The 21112-nt window shown below is 34.6% G+C and overlaps 1 pseudogene; it reads left to right on the top strand.

Moving 5' to 3' along the window:
* The window catches only part of LOC149214276 (polyubiquitin-like), a 320343-nt pseudogene continuing 299231 nt past the window's right edge, over positions 1–21112 (top strand).

Raw genomic sequence — 21112 nt, forward strand, 5'->3', positions numbered from 1 at the left:
TCAGAGGGGGAATGCAGATCTTTGTCAAAACCCTCACTGGCAAGACCATCATTCTGGAAGTCGAAAGCTCTGACACGATTGACAATGTGAAAGCTAAAATTCAAGACAAGGAAGGGATTCCACCCGACCAGCAGAGGCTGACATTTGGCGGAATACAACTGGAGGACGGCCGCACTCTTGGCGATTACAACATCCTGAAGGAATCGACTCTTCACCTTCTTCTCCGTCTCAGAGGAGGGATGCAAATCTTTGTCAAAACCCTGACCGGAAAGACAATCACTCTTGAAGTTGAGAGCTCAGACACTATTGATAACGTGAAGGCCAAGATCCAGGACAAAGAGGGGATTCCTCCTGATCAGCAGAGATTGATCTTTGCTGGGAAGCAACTTGAAGATGGGAGGACTCTAGCCGACTACAACATTCAAAAGGAATCTACGCTGCATCTTGTCCTTCGCCTCCGTGGTGGTATGCAGATACTTGTGAGAGCGTTCGCAGACAAGCCCATCATACTGGAAGTTGAGAGCTCTGATACGATTGATGACGTGAAGGCTAGGATTCAAGACAAGGAAGGTTTTCCTTCTGATATGCAGAGGCTCGTTTTGGCGCGAAGCCGCTGGAGGATGGCTGAACCCTCGCCGATTATAACATTCAGATGCATTCCACCCTACAACTTAACGCGCGTCTGCATGCGTCTGCATGGTGGCTTTTGAGTTTGTGGGACTGCATTTCACTTAGCGTTAAAGCCTTCCCTGTAAAGTGTTGCCTTTTATTGGTTTTACATGTTTGGCTTCGTACTCTGTTTTGTTAGATGTTCCATTACAGAGACTCGTGTTTTATGGAATGTGATTTGCGCGGTTTTAAGGATAATTTGAATGAAATAAAAGCTGCGTTCAAATTATTCGATGCTTGTACTCGTCTTACATTTTAGGTGTTTCTGCTTCGAAGTGTTCTTGGGATCCTTTTAGTTGTTGCTTTGCCCATACAACTTTTTAAAATGGAATAAATATATAGAATACCTATTATTCAAGGGGGGTTTATGGGTTAGGCTAAGAACCCACATATAGGAGCTTGTGGCTTAACTGAATTAACTCATTTTTGGTGTTATAAACATACTTTATTGGTTGGCTTAAAAAGCAACTTAATGATTGTCTTCACATTAAGTTTGCGCTATCTTTCTTGTCTTCAAGAAACCCATGTTTCCATGTATAGATTTTGGGTCCCTTTATCTTTCATCATACTACTTCTATTGGAGAGGTCTCTGTTGGTCTAGGTAGGAAGGATTTGAAGGAAAGCTTCATTGGTGCTAACACTTAGGATCAAGTTGTAGCTTTACCAACTCTTGCTACTATCATTGCAATAAAGAAACTTATGTTTAGTTCGAGCTCACATTGTTTATCTTTATGAATGTGGATTTCTAATGGATATTTTTATGGTCTAACTTATTTATATCCATATGTACTTTGAATATTGTGATTTGTTTGTGGCTCCTTGTCTATCTTATTGGTTTGCAACTTTAGGAGGAAGCCTTAGGGTTTGGACCCTGGGGCATTGTTTATAAATGTAGGACCTATGGGTATGCCTTCTTTGTCTACTTTTGTCAATTCATGCATTATGAATGTTTGTTTGAGTTTTCTTGGTTAAATTATGTGTCTGCTTTGTTGGGCTCTTCAACAATAGCCATACGGATTATTTCCCACATACAAATGGGTTTGAACAACAATGTTGAGTTGGCATTTTCCAACTTGAATCTTAATGAACCAGTGTTGTTGGGGTCTTCAACAATAGCCCTACAAATTATTTCCCACAAACAAATGGGTTTGAACAACAATGTTGAGTTGGCATTTTCCAACTTGAATCTTAATGAACCAGCGTTGTTGGGGTATTCAACAAAAGCCCTACAAATTATTTCCCACAAACAAATGGGCTTGAACAACAATGTTGAGTTGGCATTTTCCAACTTGAATCTTAATGAACCAGTGCTAGAGTCGGTCCATTTATGGTTCTAGTAATTACCTTGTTTCAGATTTTCTATTGGCATTCTCACTTATAGTAATAGTGACTTAGTATCTATAAAATACATTTTGATTTGATGACTTAATAAGAAAATTGCAGTTTATGATTCTGCTTTTGTGTGTGTGTCATTTTATCTTCATTGATGTGGTACTAATTATATGATGGAATTTGCATCATCATATAAATGATTTAGTTTCTAAAATAAAAATAAAAAATTGCATCTTTGTATATATTTCATCTTTGTATGTTTAACACTAATAGGTTATATAACACATGTCCTCTATAACTTGTTTTCAAGGCCATTTTGTCTTGTGTTAGACACTTGTATTTTCATGTTCTCTATGTGTTGTGCTATCATGTCAGGTGACTTAGCTATTAACACTCCCTTGATTATAATTAGATTCATCCTTTTTGGTGTTAGTGTTTGTAGCTTAGACAAGTATTTCCAAGAGGGTGTCTACTTGAGGAAATTGTTATTAAACATGTCATATGAATTTTCCAAAACATCTCATGTTACTTGGTTGTCCAATCTACATCCACCTACTTGTGGAAAAGAGGACAAATTCACATCCCTTAGGTGGGAGGGGAATTCTGGTGGGATACAATGAGGATTTAAAGGCTTATAGTCTTATTAATAGATTAATGAAAGACAATGGTGAGCAAAGATGTCAATTTCAAGGGGAACTTGGCATCTAGGAAATCTTAGGACCTATAAATAGTTGTGGACTAGCCTCAGGAGGAGAAACTAGAGGAGGAGCCAAGAGAAGAGACTGCAAGTAGCAGAGATAACCAACCTTTAGCACAGGAGTAATTAACTTCCTTGACATCAGTTATGAGGCCTAGGGGGGGGAGTAGAACTTACAAGCTGCTTGAGAGCATGTCAAGCCTCATAGGACTACTTTTAGGGAGAGTAGACTAATGTGGAAGTTTTCAGCTTACATGCCTTTGATTACCAACATCATAGACTTGTAGGTGTGAAGAGATAACATGTTGGAGGAGCACAATTCCACCATGAAGAATGATGTGTGGGAGATTGTGTTGAGAACAAAGAGGAAGTTAGTTGTGACTTCCAAGTGGCTATACAAGGTAAAGCATGTAGCAGATGGCAGTGTGGAGAAATACATGGAAAAATTTGTGGCTCGCGGGTTCTCTTAGAAATAGAGAGTAGACTATGAAGAGACCTTTGCTCCCATAGCTAGATACTCCTCTATTCTAGCAGTTCTTCCAATATATTTTGAGATGGGATGGATCATCTACCAGATGGATGTGGAGATCACCTTCCTCAACGACATCATTAAGGAAGTTTACATTAAGAAGCCACAGAGGTTTCAGGACCATGACAGAGAAATGCATGCATGTAGGCTTAAGAAAGCCTTGTATGGACTTAAATAGGCATCCATGGCATGGTATGTCAGGATTGGAAACTACCTGCGGGGCATAGGATTCACAAAGAGTGAGGAAGATCCCAACCTATACTTCTTATTTGTTAAATTTGAGCTCCTCATTTTGGTGTTGTATGTGGACAATCTCATTCTGAAAGGTGCAAAGATATTAATTATATGTTGCAAGTTAGATTTAGTGTCAGAATTTGAGATGAAGGATATTGAGTCGATGCATTACTTTTTGGGACTTCAGATATGGTAGCAATTGAACAAGATCTTCCTCGAACTGGGGAAGTACACTCTAGAGATCTTGAAGATATTTGGGATGGGGGATAACATACTGATGGAATACATAATGATTGAAAATTACCCCAATGATTCTCTTTGAAACGCTTGGCTGCCATTATTTTTTTTTTTGCATTTTTATTTGAAGGGTTGATATAGTGAATCCTTCAGTTATATTTTGGGTATGCACACATTTCCTACTCTAGTAGGCTGCAAGTTAACATTTATTCATGCATAATGATTAAAAAAAGAATAGCATTTCCCATTTAGGGATTTTTTAAAACACTTTGCAAAATATCTTGAAAACATTTCTAAAACATGCATCTAATTACCTCAAACAAAACCATAACTCATGAAACTCTTACCCAAGTCCTTTGGAATTTCTTTATTACAATTACCTTTAGCAATATTTGGCTTTTCTTTCTCAAATGATACAATAACAAGGTTAGTACAATAAACTACACCAACAATAATTCCATAACATCTTGAGATATAAACATCCATACATATAGACCACTCTTAGTCTTCATTTTCAACTAGCCAATAATATTCCAGATAACATAAGCTTAAACCAAAATTAGATGCTTACAAAAATTTAAATTTCTACTTTTTATTTTATGGTAAAGCTATACTACAATTTTAGGACAATGAAAATTTTGCCTAAAGATATATTCAACTCCAATCGCCGAGAATATGATCCAACTTTGATCCCTTAACCAACTCATTTGAACCATTTGGTTTTTGACTGAACCATATCTAGGGAGAACTTATTGTTGATTTGGGTAGCATCGAATGTGCTCTAGCTCTGAAATTTTGTGGAGGGGCTAGAATACATGAGATCTCCAAGACGCAGAAATCATTTGGTGAAATTCCACCCGGTTTGTGTTTTATTAAAATAATTAATATTTTTAATGGGGTTCCTAAGTCTAAACTTAGGAAAATAAAAATATTAATGGGTATTAATAAAAATATGGGTGAGAAGCTTCTAAGAGATGAGGATCAAGTGTGTTTTAATCTTAACTGTTGATTAGAGACTTAATATTGGCAGTTGATTCATCAACAAGAAAAGTATAAGAGGAGGCTTGAGGGTCAGTTGGAGATACACCAAGTTGATCAATTAGTTCGTTTTTTCTAGGGTGAGGTTTGTTGAGAAAATCGAACAAGTGATCTGAGTTGCAGTGAGAGGGGCAGAAGCAGAGATTTGGATCGGAAAGGAGTTCCGAGCCAAAGAGTATGTGGCAGAGAGGCAGAGCATAGGCCTATGCAATACAGGAGGGGCTCATGCAGTGCTAACACAGGCCAGGAGGGTCTCTTGCAGTGACAATGTAGAGTATTCATTAGAAGTTTGAGATTTTTCTAGAGAAGCGAGGTTCTGAGCCTGGAAGGCTGAACAACAATGTTCCTCCAACAAAACGATCCAGCAGAAGGGGTGATGCAGTCTTCCAGAGGCAAGATGCTGGTGCATGCAGTGATTGCATTGGGATTTTGCAGTGTTTGTCGGGAGTCAGATCACTCATTAGATTAGTTGTGACTTGGAGAATAAGGTAAACCCTCATATGTATTACTTGTGGCTGATATTTCTATGAAAGGTTAGCTGGTGTGAGAGGAAACCTATTGTACTCAGATTGTACTTGCTTAATAATACAAACCCTTTATTTGTTGCACTGATTTTCCCAAGTTGGGTTTTTCCGGGGATGTGTTGTCAAAAAATAACTATGTCCCTTGTGTGTTTGTCTCATATATTTTCAGTTTATGATCTGTATGTCAGTATAGTCTGCAGTAGTGTTTTTATCACTGTTTATAATTCAATAACTTGTTAAATGAAATAACAAGTAGGAGATGCTAAGCGAGTGACTGTAGTAGGATATCTGTTTGTAAGGATTTAGAAATTTTCACATGGTATTAGAGAATTGTAGATCATAAGACACTGAAGCCATTAGTTGGGAGATCCAATGAATCTGCTGGAGAGAGGCGATTATCCCAAGTGACAATGTTGTTTCAGAGCCAGAGGAGCAGCTGAAGGAGTGACACATTGCCAAAGGAGTGACGCTGAAGCTCACGTAGTGCCTGCATCAGCTTTCTGAGTGAGGAAGAGGAGACACAATAATCGAGAGGAGCTCACGCAGTGACGACGTCACCTCTTTGGGCCAACACAAAGCCTAAGGGGCTCAGATCAGTCAGTTGTCGGGGCATTAGGAGCAGTGCATATTTGATTTGTGGTGTTGTTGGGACATTGTTGCTGTTGTGCAGAACAATGTCTAAGGGGACTGAACCAAGGTAGAGGGAGTCACTGCCTTAGTAGATTTCTTTCCAAAAAAATCTAGATCTAGGTTGTTGAGCAACAACAAAGGAGGATTGGAGAGGGGTGATTCGACATTATTTGGCATGTAGGATTTTCATGAAGGAAATCAGGACTCAGAGGGAGTCTAGAAGGAACTTGTTCATTAGAGGATTTCTAGCACCAAAGAAATCCAGATCTGAGTCTTGTTGGGGCAGTAGCGAAGAGGGAGAGAATATAACCTCGTTCTATACTTGTTTGAGCAGAGATGGCAGTCGATGGACTGAGGGATCAGGACATATTGGATGTAGCATCCAACTTTGTCATCTGAAGGCCAGTATCCTGGCAGTCCTGGACAAGAATTGCATCAAGGATTATGCCTTGAAGATGGTTGATGTTCCGGTCGATGTTGATCCTCTCAAGAAATACGAGGAGGCCCAAGCAAAGGCTAGGTGCATGATTTTGGATGGAGTCAAATATCATGTGGTGCCACATATTTCTAAAAAGAACACAACAAGGCCTTGACCACCTTGTATTAGGGAACTTCCGTTCAACGGAAGATGTTTCTTGAGAACCAACTAAGATAGTATTAGATGTAAAAGGGAGAAGAAATCGATACCTTCCTTCTCAGGTTGCAAGGGATTCGAGACCAGCTGACTTCTGTGGGGTCTAAACCAGATCCTGAGTTCATGGTTAAGACTGCCCTAAATGTAGTCATAGAAGTCTGGGAGACCTTTGTCTAGAGCATCTTGGGTAGGGCTTCTCTCCCTAGTTGGGAGGAGATGTTGGCAACTCTTCGACAGGAAGAGATTAGGTGGATAACCAAGACAAGAAGTAGCGACAAAGGAGCCAGAGTCAAGAAGGAGGAGGAGGACGATGCAACTCTTGCATCATCAGGACATTAAGGGCAATAGAAGAGGAAGAAAAAAGACATAACCAAGGTCAGATTCTTTAGGTGTGGGGAACTGGGACATTTCACCACTCAGTGCCCTCGGAAGAAGGGCAAAGAAGAGAAGTCTGACTCAAAGATTGTTCCAGCCAAAGCTAACAGAGAAGGTGAGGATGACAATTGTGCCATGAGTGCTCATGCACCTCTAGAGAAGAGGTGGGGTGTCATTGAGTTGTAGTTGGGAGGACTACATGGAGGGGAAGGATCCTTGAGGTGCCCAAACTCTTGGATCACATACGGCTACGGGCGCCCTTAATGACAGTAGTAGAATGACGGGTGTCAATTGGTGTGAGGGATGATGGAGCAACAATGGCAGAGCTAGAGTGCCAAATTCTGAAGCATCGCAGTGGAGGTTGCAACAGTGCGGGAGGCACCAACATGTTAGATTTTGGGTGAGTTTTAAATTGCTTACTTCTCAACAACTGAGTTTCAATGCAACAGTTAGCAGTGGCAGTGCTATGAGGAACATGATGCAACATATTGAGAGGGAGTTTCAGTACAGATGTAGCAGTGACAGTGGCAGTGGCATGGGCATCAGTACAGACTGCAGCAGTGCAGTGGATGAGGGACAACAGGCCAAGCATCAACATCACAGAGGACCGATGTCGTAGATTAGTGGGATGCTTCTATTGAAAAGTATTTATAGACACATTCCTCGCTAAGAGGGAGTGTTTATTTTGGATAGCATCGGATGTTCTCTAACTCCAATTTTTTTTGAGGGGCTAGAATACATGAGAACTCGAAGACCCAGAAATCGTTTGGTGAAATTCCACCTGGTATGCATTTTATTAAAATAATTAATGTTTTTAATGGGGTTCCTAAGTCTAAACTTAGGAAAATAAAAATATTAATGGGTATTAATAAAAATATGGGTGAGAAGTTTCTAAGGGACAAGGATCAAGTCTGTTTTAATATTAGCCATTGATTAGGGAATTAATCCTGGTCATTGATTCATAACAGGAAAAGTATAAGAGGAGGCTGAGGGTCAGTTGGAGATACACTAAGTTGATCAGTTAGTTCGATTTTTCTGGGGTGAGGTTTGCTGAGAAGATCGAACAAGTGATATGAGTTGTAGTGAGAGGGATAGAAGCAATGATTTGGATCGGAAAGGAGTTCTGAGCCAAAGAGTATGTGGAAGAGAGGCTACAGTAGCATCATAGAGGCATCGCAGAGGCCTACACAGCCCAGGAGGGGCTCACGCAGTGCTGACGCAAGCCAGGAGTGCCTCTTACAGTGGCAATGCAGAGTATTTGTCAGAAGTTAGAGATTTTGCTGGATAAGCAAGGTTCTGAGCTGGGAGGGCTGAACAATAGTCTTCCTCTAGAAAATCGATCCAGTAGAAGGGGTGACATAGTCTTCCAGAGGGAATATGATGGCCCATGCAGTGATTGCACTGGGATTTCACAATGTTTTTCGAGAGTCAAATCACTTATTGGTCAGTTATGACTTGGAGAACGAGGTAAAACCTCATATGTATTTTTTGTTGCCGATATTTCTCTGAAAGGTTAACCAATGTGAGAGGCAACCTGTTGTACTCAGATTTTGCTTGCTTAATAAGACAAACCCTCTATCTGCTGCACCATTTTTCCCAAGTTGGGTTTTTCCAGGGACGTGTTGTCCAAAAATAGCTGCGTCCCTTGTGCATTTGTCTCATATATTTTCAGTTTATGATCTGTATGTCAATGTAGTCTGCAGTAGTGTTTTCCATCACTGTTTATAATTAAATAACTTGTTAAATGAAATAAAAAGTAGGAGATGCTAAACCAGTGACTACATTAGGATTTTTGTTTGTAAGGATTCATAAATTTTCACACTTATCCCCCTGGAACCCCCGAGATGAAAGAGCTCACAAGTAGTACCAAAATATAGCAATAGATAGATATACAAGGCAAGCAGAGGAAGATAAGTTTTACTTCCTCTCAATACCACTCATGTTCAACTCCATTGAGTAGAGCTACTTAGTAAGCTAGATTAGCATTTGGCTACTCTCCAAATCTCCCTCTCGCAATCTTCTTCAAATATCTCAAACTCTCGGTATCACCATGCACCTCTCCAAGTATACATGAGACACATATATAAGAGCAACAATTATTATCATAAAGGAGTGTAATTCATGCCACTAAGGAGAGGTATGCATGCCTTTGTTAAAGAGAGTGTAACATATGCATTAAAGAGAGCGTAAGAGGAATATTTTATGACATGTTTTAATGAGTGTAAGATGAATATGTCATTCTTTGATGGGTATATCAAAGAGAGTGTAATGTATTATTATCCCTACCACCTAGGTAGGTATTACACATTTGGTATGTGTTGACATTATATTAAACTAGTCAAACATTTTAAATATTTTTGAACTAATTGAAGTGAAACTTTAGAAGTTTTTTTTTTGAATTATTTAAGTTGTATTTATCTTTGATGTTATTGGCTATTCATATGCAGATGTTATTGGAAAATACTTCTATTCGCACACCCATTGAGTACATAGTGCCAATCTCGTACTGTCATGTCTGACTTATTCGGTCTTGTTTGACCCATATCGTCTGTCATTTCCTTTCTGCTTCTGTGAGTTCATATCTTGCTACTCTTATCTTATCACTGGCAGCTGTCAGGAAATTTCCCTTAGTTTTATTGTGAAGTCTGACGGATCTCTGTGCAGACCATGGGTCATACAAGTTGTTGATTTGTTGTTTGTTTATTTTTACACACCACAATTTACACACTTGGAAATAGTACAATACCCGTCGATTTCATTGGATACACTTGGAAATAATACAACACTCGTCGGTTTCATTGGATGATTAACCTGGGAGCATAAAATAAATATAATAATATTAATTGGTTATAATAATTAAATTTAAAAAATGATGGCGGTATAAACAACTAATTAATCAAAAAACATACAACAAATCATTTTATTATGGTTGTAGTGCATTTTGAAATTTAAATTTAGAACATGGAATTGGAATTTAATTTTACGTGATGCTTTTATGCTTGTATAATTTTTATTTCAAAGTTATATTTTTAGAATCATTTACTTACTCTAAAATTTATGTTAAATATTAATTAATTGATATTTATATTTATGCCTAATATAATAGTTAATTAAACTCTTTTAAATATTTTTTTACGTAAATATTTTATTTTTATATATTTTTTAAATAATAAATATTATTATTTTTAATATTAACAATTATAATTAAAATAAAATTTACAATAAATTAAATAACATAGCATTAATTTTCTCAAATGAATTTTGGTAGAGAATATCAATATGCCATTTGGCCAATCTCCATATCTAAAATGCACCTTTCTTGGTGCAATTTATTATTGATTTATGTTTAACAAACATAACTCTAATTGTGAAGTTGACCATACTTATTTCTACAAAGAACATACTCAATTATTTGCATGGCAAAGCATTGATTCTCAACAAAAAATTCCAAGTTAATGACCAATTCAAGTGCTTTTATTATTTTGGTTTCTTGAAATCTGTAATATACCCACTCTCACTAAATTTACAACTACATTTAAAAGCATAGTAACTAATTCTTTTAATATATAACAACAATGATAAGATAATTTTGCTATTTTTTTACTAAGCAGCAGGGAAAAGCTACTATGTAGCACTTGTTAAAAGAGAGAGAGAGTTACATAGAGCCATGAGAGTCATCAAGGAGAGAGGTGTGAAGTGATTGAGGAGATGAAGGTGACTTGTCATTCCCTTTAAATAATAATATCATAGTCTCATAAAAGATAATAGTAGTATTAATAATATTGAGGATTAAGTCTAGATTGAACTATTATGATTGATTAATAATATGTTAAGTGATTTTCCTTCAACCATACTTGATTACCCATTGATTGAATGCCATTTATTATTTTTTTAAAGTCATAATTGAGATGCTAGGCATGCCTTTCTATTTCTAAAAAGTCACTCCAAAATTGTCAGAAATGAGATTTTATTAAGGGAATTCATCCTTGAGTTGCCCATTTGTGGTAGTTTTCTTTTGGAGAATAGGGATTATGCATCTCTATTGCATGCATCTCCGTGCCTTAGTAGATTGAGGACCCTGCACCCTGGTCTACTCCAAGGACTCCAAGATTCCACATCTTGATCTACTCTGTGCCCTAATCCTTTTGTTATAGATCCAAGAATCCACATCTTTATCTTTCATGGACTTAGGACTCCGCTCCCTAATTTCCATGGCTTCTCATATACTCTGCTTTGAAACTCCGCACTTCACCTTAAGGTACTAATTGTGAGCTTTGTTGTCACGTGAAGTGTACACTTAAGGCACATTGACATTCAAAGTAGGGGTTTTCATTTTAATCCCTATTCACTCCATTCTAGCTCTCTCCTAGGCAAGCTAAGGGGGGTAGCCCCTAAAAGGTGAAAGTGTGGATGATGAAGGGAAACTTGAGGGGAACCAACAAGTTCTAGGAGATTTTGAGGCAGGGCAATTTCTTCTCTAGGTAGCTTGAAATGATATTAGAGGCCAAGCTTTGTTATCAAATTGAGTGTTGTGAGATCGATAACTTTAGTTAGAATAATATGGCACTTAAGATGAAATCATAAGAGACCAATGCCGAGATACAAAGCTCAAAAAAGTGCTTGCACAACAATATATGATATATCAAGCTATCAAGTAAGCAATACTGCAAGGAAAGGTTAGCAAAAATATAAGAATGATATATGAGCAAAACACGACTTGAAAATTAAAAGAAATGAGTACTTTCACTTTAAAGAGATACCAATATTATAATGTAAAAAGGAGTGAATAGTACAAGATAAATGCAACCTGCAAGTAAGTTAGGAATGCTCATAAAATCAATGATGAGAGATGAAAAAAACTAGAATTAAAGAAAACAATTGCTTCAAGGAGATGCAATTATAGCCAAATGATTCAAAGTGAGAACTATAAACCCATTTTAACCAAGACTATAAATTTATATCACTTTATCTTTGAGAACTATAAACCCATTTTAACCAAGGCTATAAATTTATATCACTTTAGAACACAAGGTTACAATATTCCAATAAAAATCCAATGGAGAAACTTTAGGATTATCCAATGAGGCAATGCCAACAGGGACAACACACTCAATTTCTTTAATATTTGTGCTTATTTAGTTAATCTTCACTTCTATGATATATCAATCAAAAACCGGTGAACTTTAAATATTACAATCACAAGTATTAGGTGAGATTGCTAATAGTGATGAAAGGATGCAAGCTAGACTAGATCTAAACTATGTAATGAGATGCTAATGATTCACTTTACAAAATATGCACCAGACTTTCAAAATAAACGGTCAATAAAGACACAAACTAACAATAGCTTATCCAATATATAACAGTCCATAAGACCTCAATATTAACTAACAATATATCAGTCCATAAGACCTCAATATTAACTAACAAGTGCAAATGAATTAAAGCCAATGCACAATAATCATTCTAGGTTCCAGGGATAATTATGCTGGATCCTAGAAACACCACTGTAGCCTCAAATCAGACTTGTGCAAAACAAATAACAGTCCTCTAAAACTCAAACCCAGTCATACAAATATGCATAAAATAGTAACCAAACACTTGGGGTTAGTTGGTTACTGTTACACAATAACCAACTTGGTAATAAGGTATCAAACTTCAAAAATGCCACAATGAATACACCAGCAAAATAGACAATATATTTCAGTGATGGAGAAAACATAGAAGATACCACTGTAGCTCACTGTCAATTAAGACCAATCCACAAAAGAGTAAGAAAACATAGCAAGGATATGAGCTGGAACACTTACAAACTTTGGTGATTAATATGTGATAAAAAAAATTAGTTTCTCTATTTCCTTGGATTTTATTATTGTCAGTACCTTGTGCAATCAATCACCGTGGATAATATTTCAGCTCTGAGATAATATGATATATAGTAACTGTGGGAAGATCAGTGACAATAAGTTCTATAACCTTAATCAACTAATCAAATTTAATTGCAAGATTACCATGGTGAGATCCTTGAATAGTGTTTGCTTCAGGTCTGAGAGGAACCCAGCGTCTTTGAGGCTCATGACTAAAATGATTCAAAGCCTTCCTACAAAGATAGATATGAAATAACCAGACTACAAATTTGTGCCACAAATTTCCCATAAAAGAGAGCTCGATTTTCTGGTATTTCACTGCAAAACCAAAAAAAGTCAATACATATTAAAAAAAACCCTTGCGTCCTAGTGAAATAGTGGCAAATAGACCCACAACCTTTAATAGAAATCGATCAAAAATTTGTGAGTCACAAATCAAATGCCAAAACCCTTATCTAAGCAACAAAAACAAGCCCAAAAAATAATCAAAACTACTGAGAACAGAAAGGATGGCTTCTGCAGAAAAGAGTCAAGGTTAGATTCATGCAAAGTATGCTTATTTGACTTGCAGATTCCTTCAAAACCCTCAATAGAATTTTACGTGCCATGAATGGGTTGCAAACATTGCTAGATCTCTCCGTATGAGGCTAAATCAACTTTGGAAAGCATGTAGCCAGGAAAAGGCTTACGACCTTCAAAAAAAAATTGATTAATGGGACCTTGGAGCCCTCTCCTCTATTCGACTTCTCCAATTCTTTAATGGAGATACGTGCAAACCAAACAATCTTGCAATGGTCACACATAATAGCCACATGAATATATGGAGAGTGATACAAAAATTATATTCACAAATTTTAAAATAAAAACCCAATAAACTATATATGTATATGAATTTTTTTTAAAATGCAATGGGTTAGTGAAATAATAGAAAGGTGAAATGTTAGTATATATATGTATATGCAAATTAGAGAAACTCGTTTCAACTTTTGAATGTGGAAAAAAAACCCTTTAAAAATTAATAGTTAAATTAAAAAAAAAAAAAAAACTACAAAATTAAAACTTAAATCAAATAAACATTTACAATTTTGAAATTTAAAAATCACTTACAAAATCAATTTTAAAAAATATATATATACAAGTATACTAAAAACCCAAAAACATAAATTTGAAAACAAAATCCAAAACCTCAAAAGTTAGAAAATCAAAATTATTCTACAAATACTTCAGAGCTATACAAATAAAATACAAATATACTAGATCTTAGGAATATGAGATTGACTTCGCTCCTAGATCTGTAGATATCATCTCTTCTTAGCTAGATCTATCAATTACATTTAGTGTATGAAAGGTAAATGATTTTAAATGTGAAGTACAAGCCCGAAAGACTCTGCAAAAGGAAAATCGTAAGATAACTTTAGGAATTTAGATCATGAAGGCTTTTTGTATCTCATGCTTTGAGTCAGCTAGTCCAGCCGAGGACTTCCCCAAACGTCCAATTTTTAAAATCCAAATGATTTTTGCATACTTCAGATTAAACTGTTAAATTAATAGAGACGTAAAATAACAATGTATTTTTTCAAGAATTAGAGATACTTACTATCTCTGCTAAACTAAAATGTTATTTTAAACCCAATAACCTATGCAAGATACCTGTTCAATAGATTATTCTTAAAAAGATATTAACCAACAAAAAATAATATTCAGCAGAACATTAAAAACAATATTATCATAAGGTGCAGGAGAGGAACTTCACCATCAATGTAAACCGCAAAGACTTTGCGTTATTATTAATCTAGAAAAAATTACAAGAGAGTTTCGAGAGAAAGTACATGACTCAATGATCGGATCCTTTGAATGAAAAATGACCTCTAATTTATAGATTAATTCTCCAACGACTAGTTGATTTGATCCCTGTCAAAGCAATCTTGACCGTTAATAAAAAATTAATTATCTTTTAATCTTTTCCATCGAAATTATTTTATTTTTTAGGAAAATCTGAGTTTTTCATTTAATTCATTTTTAATCAACTCAAACTTAATTATTTTGAGTTGATTTCTTCAAAATATTGACTTTGACTTAACTACCAAGGTCCAAGGGTCTAAAATCTCTTGAATTTTTCAATATTCCCTTGGCTGAAGACCTCTAAAAATTACTTTCTCAGGGACCCACAAATTATATCTTTTGGAGAATTAATTTTTCCTAGGACTTAAAATTAATTAAATTTGTGGCTTATGATTTTAATTTATTTTTTGCCAAAAAATTTAATTAATTGAGCCATGAAGGGATTAAATATTTTTCCAACCCTTAAATATTTTAGCCATGGTGTCTAAATATGAGGGACCATGCACTAAAATATTTTTTACATCAAAATATTACAATTTAATACAAGAAGGGAGAACACCTGTTCATTATAGACCCTCAATTATTTACCCAATTCTGCGACTCAAATATGATGTAGTAGACCAAGTAATTTGTAATAAAACAATTTATCTAATTAGTTAAAATTATTCCCAAATCACATTACAAAAGACTTTACTAGAACACTAGGACTTACATAAGATCTCGATGACAAAATCCACTCTAATTTTGGGGTGAGGTTGGAGAGAAAAACTCTGCCGATCATCCATGTTTATAAACACACATGAATCAGTGAGACAAAAAAACCCCTGAGATAGAAATCAAAACCAAAAAAGTAGGCTTACCTAGGTTATTACATACATAGATAGTCTTACTAAGATCATTTACATTATAAACATGCATAATGGGTTTACAACTTCTGCAAAATGGTGATTGATGATGATGATGATGAAATCTGGATGATCCCACTGCTCAATCATGATGGAATCTTCTTGCGAAAATGTACGCTCTTATAAGGTAGTTGATGTGGAGTGGTTAACAAGCTCATACCCATCTGATGGTTCGTTGGTAAGGTCTAGTTCCAAGACCAAAAATTGTGCATGACTTACGCAGTCATTTTGGTTTTGAAGAAATGACTTCCACAATCATTTATAATTTGAACATCCTTATTTGAAAATAACCACGTCCCCTATCACATCCTTCTCAATACAAGATTAAACATATATAATCATACACAATCATGTATCATGACTTCCATAGTCATTTATAATTTGAGTATCCTTGTTTGCAAATAACCAGGGCCCCTGTCACATCCTGCTTAGTACAAGATTAAACATATATAATCATACAAATTGTGTATCATTCATAAATCATAATTAAACATATGTTCCACATAACCATGATCATCCATAGAACTATGTCTCAATCTTAGATCACCATCCATGTCATACACCTATGTCCAAACTAGGATACCAAAAGAGAAAATATCGATAATATGTTCTTAACCAAAATCAATTCTTATACACACAATCATAGATATTATCATAAGCACACATCAACTAGGTGACCCAACCCAGGTTTATAGCATATAAGGATGTACATAAGTCTATCATGCATAATCTTATATCATTACATCAAAATCACTCTCTTTGTGTCCCACAAAATTAACCTTGCAAAGGTGGGACACTACATACTCCCCCTCTTGGATTAAACTTGGCTTGGAATTTTCTTACAATTGTTGGATATATATATATATATATATATATATATATATATATAACCCAATTAGGTTGTCCATGAAGAAAAAACATATCATTATGAATCAAGCACCATGTATAGTTATGTCATACATACATTTTGACATACACCACAATATATACTATATCAAAACAATCATGTAATCAAGCATATTATATCTAGTTACTATTATGTATAAATGATATAACATACACAACATCTATTCATATAAATGACAATGGTCTCACATTACACAAGCTTGTCTTTTCCCTATCTAATGCATTAAGAATTCAATAATATTTCATGTGTCATTCTCTTATATTCTATAGAAAAATTGAGCTTGCTAACTCATAAGCAACTCCCACATTAGTTGTATAAACAACAATGATGGTCCATCTCATCTGAAAATCAAGTTTACATACAAGAAGCATCAAATCATCCACATACAATTGCCAGTGAAACTATGAAAGAAAACATGATATATATAATTCACTCTTACATCCCACTTGATTTATGTCTTCTCAATCCAAGTTTCCCATTTTTATTCCATAAGACATCTCTATAACCAAAATCTTTAGGATCTTCCTACAATATTTTTTCACTAAATGTTTACTCTTTAAGAAAAATCACAATTTGAGGTTCATGACACACTTTTTTATTTTAATTTTTCTTTTTTCTTATTAAAACTAACAAGCTAAGATTCCTTACAATCTTCATTGACTCATTTTTGTATTATAGACGATTCCTCAAATTCCCATAATCTTCATCACTTCTCTTACTTGAGAATCAATTATGAATGACTCAATTTGCAGATCTTCATAAATTAAACATATCTCTATGCAAGCTTGTAATCAAGAATAACTCTTATAAATATGAAAATATGTTATCTATATTATTGAATCTATCTTGATAACTACAAGTTGACATGTTTTCCAACTATAAAATTGATTATGATTCCTATTCAATAATTAATTAGTTCATTTGGTTTCGGACCTTATTCCTTACTATTAATACATACACAAATTTAATAATACATTTATCAAATTATGGAGAATCTTGATTTTAAATAAGATTTAGACTATCTCAAGGGCATTTATAGCCTAAAGATAAGTGTTTTTTTTTTAACCTTTCAAAAGATTACAACCCTTTGAAAGACTACTAACCACTCATACAATTATACATCAAAGCACAAAATTCCTAAATCCATCAATCTCTTCCATTCCACATATAATACAATCATCTTAGACTTCTAAATCATGCAAGAATTTCGATGCATCAAAATGTGATTTCACTCTCCTTCAATTTCTCTCTCTCAAAAAAAATTAAAAAAATCATATTCTTGTAAAACAAGAACTCAAATAAACTTTTAATCAATCACAAGCATTTTTCCTTTAAGTTCAAATAAAGCAAAGTTATCACCACAAGACATGTTTATCTTCTAAACATATTATTCTCTTAACAATTTACAAGTTAATACAATTTCAAGAAAGCAGTTCATCAAGTTGATAAACAATATTAATTTTGACTTGATCGCCAAACTAACAATAGTTTAGAGCAACTCATGAGTTCAATCATCATAACTTCTCTAATTAATTTAGTTAAAAAAAATTCAATAAATATGAAATTGATAAAATTATTAAGGAGACTATTATGACTTTCCTAGACCTAATTTGTCTTAAGCCAATAGAAAAGATATTTCATCAACTTATCACAATAATATTTTTCTACATTTCAAGAATTTGAAAATCAATTTAATTCTTCTTAAATCCAACACATACAAAAGAATTACAATACTAGAGCATAAATACCTAGTTCACACTTGACTCCATATATCAAAATCAGTTATTCCAAACATTCTAAGCCACCTAATGGTGTTCACTATGTCAATCTTAGTATCTTCATTTTTAATAAAAATAAAATAATGGATTCAAATCTCAAACAAATTCATGTTTAGAATCTCTATTCATTTAAATTTATTTACACATAATCAATCCTCCTTGATCATGTCTATGATATTCCATCAAAATATTTTTGTTCATTCTAACCAGAAGAATTACTTAGTTCATAGATATATGTTAGTATGGATTCCACACCCATACCCTACCTCATTACTTGGCTCATATATATATGTTGGTATGGATTTGACACCCATACATTAGCTCATAGATATATGCTAGTATGGATTCCACAACCATACATTAGCTCATAGATATATGCTAGTATGGATTCCACACCCATACACAACTTAAGGAAAACATAACCTTCAAGTGTTCCTTAAAATGGCTTCCACAACCCTTCATGCACCAGTCATTATAGCCTCTTGTATATTAGGAAGGTCATGCCACAACCTAGTATTTGAGTAATTTTAAGTTATTTGATGCATAATGCCAACCCAAACTACATAAAATCATGTCAAGGAAGAATGTGAATTTCATTCTTAATAGTTAAGAATGTATTCCAAAATCATATTTTAACACGTCAAATTAACACACATACATTACTCATGAATCTACCTTCACAGTTAAAAGTGACATCCTTCAAGGTAACTTTTGTTAAGTTTCCATTAGTGCAGATAAGAAAAAATTCAAAATTAACATGATGAACTCAATCATCATGTTAATTGAATCTCAACCTTACCCTTGTTACATATTCCTAAAGCATACATACCAAGGTCATCACAATATAGTTTAGATTAGGCCAATATTTTTCTTGGTATACAATTTCAGCTAGTAAAGAAGGCTAGTAGGCCCATATCACAATGATAATGATGTATTAAACATATATGCTACCATGCATGCACTACACATATCTCACTCACCCATTTACAATCAAGTCATTCACATGCTTGGATTTAACCCCCAACTTCTCAAACACATCATTTCCCAGCATGTCTTTAAGTCATTTATCATATTTCTAATAATTTCTCTTAACAAAATTATAAAGTAGTATAAGAAAGCATTTTTTTTAATTTCATGAGTTTCTAAATGACATAATAATAACAATATCCCTTATGCAACCAATATTCTTCCTAAGTCAACATACACAATAATTCAACATGTATGGAAAATCAACATTCATACATCATAAACCTACAAGCAAGCATGTTGGCCCATTAGGCCCTAGTGTTGAACCTGACTCTAAGAGCATAAGATCCCACCCTACTAACCATCAATAATATAGAGAAGTAGAGGTCAATTAGCCAATAAGATTCCAGATAACATAAGCTTAAACCAAAATTAGATGCTTACAACAATTTAATTTTTTACTTTTAATTTTATGCTAAATCTATACTACAATTTTAGGACAATGAAAATTATACCTGAAGAGATATTCAACTCCAATCGTTGAGAATATGATACATCTTTGATCCCTTAACAAACTCATTTGAACCATCTAGTTTTCCACCCAACCATATCTAAGGAGAACTTCTCCCCCTAGAACCCCCGAGCTATAAGAGCTCGCAAGCAGTACCAAAATATAGCAGTAGAGAGATATGCAAGGAAAGCTGAGAAAGATAAATTTTTCTTCCTCTCAATACCACTCATGTTCAACTCCATTTGGGTATAGCTACTTAGTAATTTATATTAGCATTTGTCTACTCTCCAAATCTCTCCCTCTCACAATCTTCTTCAAATCTCTCAAACTCTTGGTATCACCATGCACCTCTCTTCAAGTGAGAATACATGAGACACATATATAGGAGGAGCAACAAATTATTTTCATAAAGGAGGAGTAATATGGATGTATTGTATTCCATTTAGAGGAGTGTAACTCATGACATTAATGAGAGGTATGCATGCCTTAGTTAAGGAGAGTGTAACATATGCATTAAAGAGAGAGTAAGAGGAATATTTTATGACATGTCTTTAATGAGTGTAAGAGGAATATGCCATTCTTTGATGAGTGCATAAAAGAGAGTGTTATGTATTATTAAAAAAAAAAGAGTTACATAGAGCCGTGAGAGTCATCAAGGAGAGAGGTGTGAAGTAATTGAGGAGATGAAGGTGACTTGTAATTCCCTTTTAATAATAATACCATAGTCTCATAAAATATAATAATAATATTAATAATATTGAGGATTAAGTCGAGATTGAACTATTAGGATTAATTAATGACATGTTAAGTGATTTTCTTTCAACTATACTTGATTACCCATTGATTGAAAGTGATTTACTATTTTTGGAAACTCATATGAGATGCTAGACATGACTTTTTATTTTTAGAAAGCCACTCCAAAATTGTCAGAACTGAGATTTTATTAAGGAAATTCATCTTTGAGCTACCCATGAGTGGTATTTTTCTTCTGAAGAATAAGGATTATGCATCCGTATTGCATGCATCTCTGTGCCTTAATAGATTGAGGACTCTACGCCCTGATCTACACCAAGGATTCTGAAATTCCACACCTTGATCTTTTAAATATTTAGGAATTTGTGTCCCAATCCTTTTATTATAGATTCAAGACTCCACGTCTTTTTCTTTCATGAATTTAGGACTTCACGCCCTAATCCTTTTAATATAGATCCAAGAATCCACGTCTTTATATTTCATGGATCTAAGACTATGTGCCCTAATTTCTATGGCTTCTCATCTACTCTAATTTGAAACTCCTCGCTTCACCTTAAGGTACTGATTGTGAGCTCATACCCATCCGATGGTTCATTGGTAAGGTCTAGTTCCAAGACCAAGAATTGTGCATGATTTCTGCAATCATTTTGGTTTTGAAGAAATGACTTCCACATCCATTTAAAA

This window comes from Pinus tabuliformis, chromosome 1_1 (genome assembly GCF_031772625.1).
Source record: "Pinus tabuliformis cultivar Carrire ecotype Pingquan chromosome 1_1, CPIR1, whole genome shotgun sequence".
Taxonomy (NCBI): domain Eukaryota; kingdom Viridiplantae; phylum Streptophyta; class Pinopsida; order Pinales; family Pinaceae; genus Pinus; species Pinus tabuliformis.